At 49.2% G+C, this 9,440-nt stretch overlaps 1 long non-coding RNA gene across 1 annotated transcript; it reads right to left on the bottom strand.

Moving 5' to 3' along the window:
- Nucleotides 1-4,083: 4,083 nt before the first annotated feature.
- LOC128853913 (uncharacterized) lies at nucleotides 4,084-7,208 on the bottom strand. Its single transcript, XR_008452737.1, has 4 exons — nucleotides 7,089-7,208; nucleotides 6,264-6,413; nucleotides 5,047-5,155; nucleotides 4,084-4,329 (listed from the first exon to the last, which is right to left on the bottom strand). It is a non-coding gene; the product is annotated as an uncharacterized LOC128853913 (long non-coding RNA).
- Nucleotides 7,209-9,440: the final 2,232 nt, after the last annotated feature.

Below are 9,440 nucleotides of genomic sequence, written 5' to 3'. Positions count from 1 at the left end.
CCCCGTGTCATCAGACCACACCCACTATGCATACAGACCACGCCCTGTTCTTGCAGGCCACTCCCCTCTCGTGCTCATAGACGACGCCCACATTTATACAGACATCTCGTTCGTGTAGCCAGGCCACGCCCCATACATAGAAGCCGCGCCCCCGTGCCTAAAAGCCACGCCTCCATGTATCTATAGCGCGCCCCTCGTATTCAGACCACACCCCCTTTATGCCCCATGCCACGCTCCCCCGTGCATCCAGGCTGCCCCCCTCGTACACCTGGGCCACGCCCCCTTGTGTGTCCAAGCTACGCCCCCGTGCAGCCAGACCACTACTCCCGTGCACCTAGGACACGCCCCTTCGGCGATCCAGGTCATGCCCCCTTTTCTGTCCAGGTCACGCCTCCTTGCAGCCAGACAACCACTCCCGTGCATCTCGGCCACGCCCCCGTGTATTTAGGCCACGCCCTTTCGTGCATCCAGACCACGTCTCATATTCAGACCACGCCCCCGTGCATCCAACCCGCGCCCGCCTGGATGGCTCCCTGTGTTCATCCAGGCCACTCCCCCTCGTTCCGTCAGACCACGCCCCTTTCCAAGTCCCTCGTTCCATCTGGCGCCGTCCCTCACCCAAACCTCGTTCCGTCCGGCCCCGCCCCTCTCATTAGTCCACCGCCTCACCTCGGCCCCACCCCTTCTGTAGCCCCGCCCCTCTCCCCGCCCCCACACTAGCCTCGCCCCTTTCTCCGGCCGCGCCCTAGCCCCTCCCTCGCGCGCCCCCTGTGGGCGCGGGCGACCGGCGGGACTGAGGGCAGGACGGTTCGTTTGCAGCCCCTGGTGCAGCCGGTGGTGCTCCTCCGCACGCCCTGAAACGTTTGTGTTCAGGGAGGTGGTGCCGAGGGGAGCCCCAGGCGGATGAGCTGCACGAACTCTTTGTGGAGGAACTCAGCCCTGCTCTGCAGCGATCGTTCCACCGATTACAGCCCTTCTTTCCCAGGAGCTGTTCAGTGCCGTGAAACCCAAAGAGAAGAGAGAGAGGAGTCACCGGGATCGGGATGGATATCAGCCTCACCCTGTCTGGAGTCATACAGAATTAACCCACCTTCAATTAGATTAGTAGAAAATTCATAGATATTGGAGTTACCAGTGAGAGAAAAATCAAACAAACCCAAGGCTTAAATTAAAATTCTTTGGCAATACTGACATTAGAACTTGTTAGAACAAATGTGTTCTGCTGTTTCAGTGCCTCGTTCCCTTTGACATCTGGGAAACATCTGGAACAATCAGGATGCAAGTTAAAACCAAGTCTTCAGATATGTCAGATACATATTTTTCAATTTCCTCTAGTAAAAGCCCTCTGCAAAATCCAACCTTACTTTTCCTTTCCTTTCGAATGTTCAATGTCACGTGCAAATTCAGACTTGGATTTCACTGCAAAAGCGCAGTTGGGTCTCTCTGACACGGAGCTGAGCGACTCCAGACACCTTGAGCCCTGTGTCCCGGTACATGTCTGGGTCATTGGGCCACACAAAGGTTTTTCCAGCCCAAAGGAACCCCTGCTTACACCAGCTGTCCTCGGCCTGATCTGCAGAGCATGGTGGGACATCAGGTCACCACAGTCGCTTCAAAGCGCTGGCAGCCAGGAGAGGGCAGTTTTGGAAAGCCCTTTGCAGGCTGGGAAGCCTCATCCCCGTTTCTGATTCTCCAGCTGCATCATTCCCATCACTGCCAAAGGGACTAGGTCCCCATCCAGGCTGGGACTGATGCTGGCTTGATCTGGCTCTTGGTTTGGGCAAGCGACTGTCATCTGTCCCAGCTGCTGGAGAGCAGAGCCATCGCCATCACTGCCTCCAGCACAGGAACCCAGAATTCACAACAGTGTTTTGCAGGGACATGGGTTTCAGAATCACAGAAGCATCGAATGGTTTGGGTTAGAGGGGACCTTAAAGCCCATCCAGTTCCAACACCCCTGCCATGGGCAGGGACACCTCCCACTGGATCAGGCTGCCCAAGGCCCATCCCACCTGGTCTTGAACACTACCAGGGATGAGGCAGCCACCACTTCCCTGGGCAACCTGGGCCAGTGTCTCACTACCCTCATAGTGAAGAAATTCCTCCTCATGTCTAGTCTAAATCTGCCCCTCTCCAGTTTATACCCATTGCCCCTCGTCCTATCACTGCAAGCCTTTGTGAACAGTCTCTCCCCAGCTTTCTTGTAGCCCCTTCAGGTAGGTCGCTATAAAGTCTCCCTGCAGCCTTCTTTTCTCCAGACTGAACAAGCCCACCTCTCTCAGCCTGTCCTTATATGGGAGGACTGTTTTTTACCCAGTTGCCATCACTTTCTCTACTGCTGCTCTGGGCTGCGTGGCTCAGGACATTCCAAATACACCTTCACTCCAAGCTGCATCATATTTTCTCTGGGAATCGTCTCTCACCCAGCATGACAGCCTGGAGCAGCCCCAGAAAGCCAAGCTCCTGTCACAGCCTCCTCTCCTCTGTCTGTCCGTGCTATTTTAGGCTTAACCACCCTTTCTTTAGAAGCACTTCTCACTGTACTGAGGAGGTTCCAAAAATTACCTTGCCAGACCCCACCACCCCTGCGTTGATCAGGTGTGTCTGGGAGGCTCTTCATTCCTATTGGGAGAAACTCGAGGGGAAAAGGGCAATGTTTGCCAAGACAGCGTTTACCCACGGTGCTGGGACAAGCTTCATCCAGGACTATCAACATCCCTGTTCTTTACTTTTTCAATCTTTGACTGGTGTTTCTGCACTCTTTTGGAGAGCTGAAGGCCATAATCACTGCTCTCTAGCTGTTTGAATAGGCATAATAATAAAAAAAAAAAAATCACACCAACAAAACCAAGCAAGTAGCCTCTCCTGTGGTTTGCTCAGAGAAAACCAAGTTTTGTTTTTATGTCCAAATGATTAGCTAGATTTTGTTTCATATTGACTTGGTAAGCGTATTAAATCAAGAGCCCTACAGCTCTGGGTAAGCACTTTGCACCCTGAGGACACTTCAGCTTCGCTCGTCCTGCTGCCTGGTAAAGTCCCAAATGTTTCCATACCATTTGTTCCCCAAGGTCATTCCAGTGGATCGTTATTTAAGTAGCCAAAGCCCTCACCCTGACTGAGATATCCATATCTCCCTCCACCAGCAGAAAAGCTTGGGCAGTGGTTAGAGCTTCAGCCCTCCCCATTCTAGCACCAACTCATCAATTCCCTTAGTATCCAACACTTTGGTGCCTCCTCTCACCTCCAGAACTCTAGTAGCACTTCCCTCTTCAGGAAGGTTTTATAGATCTGTATGTGCAAAGCTAATTTTTAGAATAAGACAGAAAAAGGCACAGAAATACAAATTACATAGGGAGCATGATCATCCCCACTTTGCTTCCCTGGGCTCATTCTTCACCTTAGAGCAGCTTTTTCCTGTTTGTTTCCAAATACACTTGAAAAGATTGCCATGAAATTAATAAGTATTGACAGGAGGGGCAGGCAGGCAGAAACACATCTGGAAGGATGCCACAGAAGTTAGAAATGAAGAAAATGCAGGTCAAATTATTTAAATAGTTTTGTTGGTTTTTTTTTTTTTTTTTAATAACTAAGTAAGAACTATGAGGCCACAAAAATGTGCCTGAAATCTTGACTACAAATCTGGGCTCCAGATATTCAGTGCTGGGAAGCCAGAGACAGACTCTATTCCATACAGAGCAACAGCAGCACTTGAACTGTTCAGTGTTAGAATGAAAGCTGGGCTTTGTGCCCCTTATAAGAAATTTTTTAAGTTCATCTTTCAGTAATAGAAGGGAGAGAAGAGGGTGAATGCTGATGAATCAGGTTATTAGTTGCTCAGACACACAATACATGCCACATCATTGGACTCATAACCATTGACTCTGGTTTATGTTTTATTGGTAGCCTTTTGTTCAAAGGAAAATGCAAAATTTCACAGATACCCAAACCTCTGTGCTAGCAAACATCCAAGTTTCAGTGCCACATATATCCGACGTACATCTGCCAGTTAGAGCAGCACTGCTTAGAAACAAAGCTTCGCCTACGAACGTGAGGCAGGGAAATCAAAATAAAGAGGCTGTGAAGTTAAAGCACCCATTTATCGTGTGCAGCATTACTTCTCACTTTAAGGCCACCTTAAAATGAAGAAGAGTTGTGGAAGAGATCCGTGTGATTGGGCATGGATCCACAGTGATGGAATGAGAGAAACCAAACACAGACATATTGTTCAGGTTTGGTCTTGTACCAGCCACTGTATAATCCAGTCCAGTTTGGGCACTGACAAGAATCCATAATCCAGGTTGGATGACTCCATCCCCCTCCAAATGCAGTCTGCAATAACAAAAACAAAGCAGAAAGAAACTCAAGGGCCCCACAATGGTGACCATCTGAAACCCGTGCTCCCACGTATGTGTTACTGTACTGCAGACCTATGGGTCTGGCTGGAGGAGGCACAGACCTCAGCTGCTTTCATGGGCTTACTTGCAAATTAACAGCAGTTCCCCTGTGGCCACACAAGGTCCCAACCCCCAAGCAAGCAGCTGAGATCCGGGCAGTACAACCCACATGGGAGCCTACTAGAGCCGAAAGATTTGCATCAGCTGCAGTCTCACCACACTGGCATAGTCATGCCCTGATATCATTCACCATCAGCAGACTCAGCACCCTTCGCCATCTCTGGAGAGATTGTCCTCCCCATGTTCCCAGGGAGCACGTCAGGGAAGCCTCTGGGACAAGGACATTGCTGTGCAAATTTCCTAAGGGCTGAGCAAGCTCCCAGCTCCTGCACAGGTTTTCCCATCTGTGGTTGAAGTTCAATTGAGAAAACTAGCTTTAGTTTGCCATGCATTGTGGAGCATTGTCCCACCCTGAGAACTGGCTACTGCTGCCCACCCCTGGCCAGGCTAGCAATGAGACCAGGCTGGCAACTGCCCCCCAGAGTTCCTGCTCTGTGTCTCCTGACTGTCACCCCAACTGTCATACTGTAACACGAGGACACTTGGGTTAACCTGTCAGGAACCCAGCAATGGTCTGGCAGAATAGACTCACATGTGCTCCGGTCATGCCTGTGCTGGGTATTGACTGTATTTGCAGTTCGGAAGTTCTTGTGCAGTCATGCAAACCCAGATAACAAAATAGCATGCCATAAACATCCCCACTGCAAAAAAATAATAGCTGGATGTCAGGAAATATGTAATTTGCAATTCATAGTCATGCCGGGAGGTTTAGACAGCCTTGTAATGTTTACTGTACACCTAATTATTCATGTCTCTGCTTTCTAAATGTCTGGGTTGTGTAAATTAGGAGCGAGGGAACTTGGCTGTTACTTTTCAAAAATCTCAGCGGGTTTTTGAACCAGAGTTTTTATTAGGTTTGTACCTTGGAATTACTGCTTAGAATTGGGTTGAATCCTCAGTGTTGAAAGAGCCCTGCCAGCTGATCCCACATGGACCTAGTCAAAAGCTCATCTTTGCCTGAATGTCAAATCTCATGCCACTCAGGATGAGGCAGAATTCAGAATCTTAAAAACTTAAATCATATTTTCATATGTTCTGTCCTTTTTGTTGCAACCACATTTTCTTATGGCCTTTCTCTGTACCACATCTCTGTAGTTAAAATGATCCAAACAACTGCAGCTACAGTTCTCTTCCTTTAGGAAGGACTACCCGTCCCCCCTTAAGTCTAGGACCTTGCTAGGGCTGAAGCAGCTCTGAAAAAATATGAAGAACCAGCTGTGGGGAAAAAAAAAAAAAAAATCTAAGAGCCCTCATTACCGGAAATGTCTCAGAAGTTTCCAATTACAGTGTTTTTAAAATTGAACCTACATGAGATGCCCATATTGCCTCTTCCTTCTGGCTGACCATCTCTGCCACCCAGCCTAATCCCAGAAGTTTGTGATTCTTGGGGTTGCTGTTTCATTGGTTGTGGCCCTGGCTTGTGAGCTGTGAGTCAATTCTGCATTATACATTTTGAGCTAACACCCATGCTTGTGCTGAAGTCCAAATTTGCTTCTGTTTGGAAGTTGCTTTGGGTCTGGATCCATGCCATAGCGCCCTCGGCACCAGCTCCAGGCACACGCACAGTTCAGGGAAAACAGCCCCTCTTCTCAGCTGACTCAATTGCTGCCTATAAACCCCTTTACCTTTCTCCTACAGGAGATCAGCACTTCCCCCGCTCTTTACAATTAGAAGTAAAATCAAAACCAACTGGGCAGAAATGTGGTAGAGGGAAAGGAGTCTGACATTTGGTGTTAGCTACTGACTCACCTGCTTTGCAGCTTGAAGCAGCACATTGTAGTCTATGTTGCTACAAAGTGGCTTCAGAATCCTCCCAGATGCAGCCTGAGGAGCTCTGCATCCTCTTCCTGAAGTGTTAGCTGCAGTATACACTGAGGAAGAGTTCCTAGATTTTGAGTCCTGTAAAGCGCACATGAGAGCCTGCTCAGTCTCATAGAATCATAGAATCACTAAGTTGGAAGAGACCCACTGGGTCATCGAGTCCAACCATTCCTAACACTCCCTAAACCATGCCCCTCAGCACCTCATCCAGCCGTCCTTTAAACACCTCCAGGGAAGGTGACTCAACCACCTCCCTGAGCAGCCTATTCCAGTGCCCAATGACCCTTTCCATGAAAAATTTTTTCCTGATGTCCAGCCTGAACCTCCCCTGGCAGAGCTTGAGGCCATTCTCCCTTGCCCTGTCCCCTGTCACTTGGGAGAAAAGGCCAGCTCCCTCCTCTCCACAACCTCCTTTCAGGTAGTTGTAGAGAGCGATAAGGTCGCCCCTCAGCCTCCTCTTCTCCAGGCTAAACAACCCCAGCTCTCTCAGCAGCTCCTCATAAGACCTGTTCTCCAGCCCCCTCACCAGCTTCATTGCTCTTTGGACAAGCTCCAGAGCCTCAACATCCTTCTTGTGGTAAGGGGCCCAGAACTGAACACAGCACTCAAGGTGCCCTCATCCAGTAGTCGAGTCACTTTGTCATAGAATGCGATCAGGTTAGTTTGGCAAGACCTGCCTTTCATGAACCCGTGTTGACTGGGCCTGATCACCCGGTTCTCTTGCATGTGCTTCATGATAGCACTCAAGATCACCTGTTCCATGATTTTCCCTGGCACTGATGTCAGACTGACAGGCCTGTAGTTCTCCAGATCCTCCATGCAACCTTTCTTGTAGATGGGCACAACAGTAGCCAGCCTCCAGTCCAGTAGAACCTCCCCAGTCAGCCAGGACCTCTGGAAGATGATGGAAAGGGATTTGAAAAGGACATCTGCCAGCTCCTCTAATACTCTTGGGTGGATCCCATCCAGCCCCATAGACTTGTGGGTGTCTAGCTGGGCAAGCAAGTCTCTAACAGCCTCCTCTTGGATCATGGGAGCCTCATTCTGCTCCTCTGTCTCCTGGGTTTGTACACAGGGGGAACAGCTTCCCTTACTATTAAAGACTGAGGCAAAGAAGGCATTAAGTACCTCAGCCTTGTCTTCATCCCTTGTCACTGTTGTTCCTTCTGCATCCAATAGGGACTGAATATTCTCCCTAGTCCTCCTTTTCTTGTTAATGTATTTGTAGAAAGATTTTATTATCTTTCACAGACTTAGCCAATTTGATTTCTAGTTGGGCCTTAGCCCTCCTGATTTTTAACCCTGCATGATCTCATTTCCTCCCTGTAGTCTACCCAAGATGCCTGTCCCTTCTTCCAAAGCTCATAGTCACGGCTCTTCTTTTTGATATCTCTCAAGATCTCCCTACTCAACCAAGCTGTTTTTTTCTCCACCGGCTCCTTTTCCAGAACAGGGGAATGGCTTGCTCCTGAGCTGCTAGGATTTCATTTCTGAAGAGTGCCCAGCGCTCGTGGGCTCCCTTGCCCTTAAGGACTGTCTCCCATGGGACTTTGCTAACCAGCCTTCTGAACTGTCCAAAGTCTGCCCTCTGGAAGTTTAATGTGACGGTTTTGCTAATTGCCTTCTTCATCTCACCTAGAACTGAAAACCCTATCATCTCATGATTGCTTTGTCCCAGGTATCCTCCAATCGTCACATCCCCCACAAGGCCTTCTCTGTTCACAAACAGCAGGTCCAGGAGGGCACCCTCCCTTGTCGGCTCACTCAACATTTGTGTGAGAAAGTTGTCTTCCACACACGCCAGGAACCTCCTAGACTGCTTCCTTTCTGCTGTATTGTACTTCCAGCAGATATCAGGAAGATTGAAGTCTCCCACGAGGACAAGAGGCAGCGATCTAGAGACTGTCCCCAGCTGTTTATAGAAGAGCTCATCAGCTGCTTCTTCTTGGCTAGGTGGTCTGTAGCAGACTCCCATCACAATGTCTGCCTTCTTGTGGGCTCCTGATTTTAACCCACAGGTACTCGGTCCCTTCCTCACCATAGTTGAGCTCTAGGGTATCAAAACACTCTCTAACCACCTCCTCTCCTACCCTTCCTGTCCCGCCTGAAGAGTTTATACCCCTCCATGGCTGTGCTCCAGTTATACAAGTCGTCCCACCACATTTCTGTGATGGCAACGACATCGTAGTCACCTTGCCCTACAATGGCTTCCAACTCCTCCTTCTTATTGCCCATGCTGCGTGCATTGGTGTAAATGCACTTCAGCTGGGCTGGCAAACCTTCATAAAGGGAATAGAGTTCATTACCGATTGACTGGTCCTTGGAATAACTAACACCACAGTGCCAGTTTCATCTTTACTGTCCCCAGGTATAATCTCCCCCACTTGCTCTGAGGCGGTTTACTGGTGGTCCTCTCCAGCACACCATCTCTCAGTTACTGGAGTCCCACTTCCAGGCTCACTCCCGACTAGCCTGGTCTCGTCCCCCTCCCCCTTCACCTGCCCTGGACTCTCTGCACACTTTTGCCTTGTCCCAAGACAGCTCCATCATTCCTGTCTTTCCTCCCTGCTTCACAACACTTCTGAACAACTGCAGCCCAGTAAACCATCCAAATGGGAAGATCTCTGTAATGTAAACTGTTTAGGGTTTGATTAACAGAACTGCTGCATTGTGGCTCTCTGTTGCAGCAGTGCCAGCCCCAATTTTCCTACAACAATGAGAACCTCTTTACTTAGGCTTTCTTCCACAGCTGTGACCACCTAACTCCACCTGGGCAGTAAAGGCTGTACAGCCTCCATTCAGACTACCTTCAATGAGTTTGTTAGCCCAGAAATAACATCAATCAGCAATTGTTTTTGAGGTAGGGAAGTAACTCGACAGATTCTTTCGAAGGAAAATCAGGTTCCTAATTATCTGTGACCTTGCGTGTTTCAGAATCATTACAGCCATTACAGGACACCACTTGTCTTTACCTTGACTGTTCCTGCTTCCTTTGCATTCTCCAACATTTTTCCTATTGATTTTCAAAGAAACTGATGGGGTCATGCGGTGGCCCTCGGTGGACATGAATCCTCAGTACCTCCAGCAGCTCGTCATCAGAGAGTG

This window comes from Cuculus canorus, chromosome 17, assembly GCF_017976375.1.
Source record: "Cuculus canorus isolate bCucCan1 chromosome 17, bCucCan1.pri, whole genome shotgun sequence".
NCBI classification, from domain to species: domain Eukaryota; kingdom Metazoa; phylum Chordata; class Aves; order Cuculiformes; family Cuculidae; genus Cuculus; species Cuculus canorus.
The sequence above is the reverse complement of the archived record's forward strand: the minus strand, read 5'-3'. Positions and strand labels throughout refer to the sequence as shown.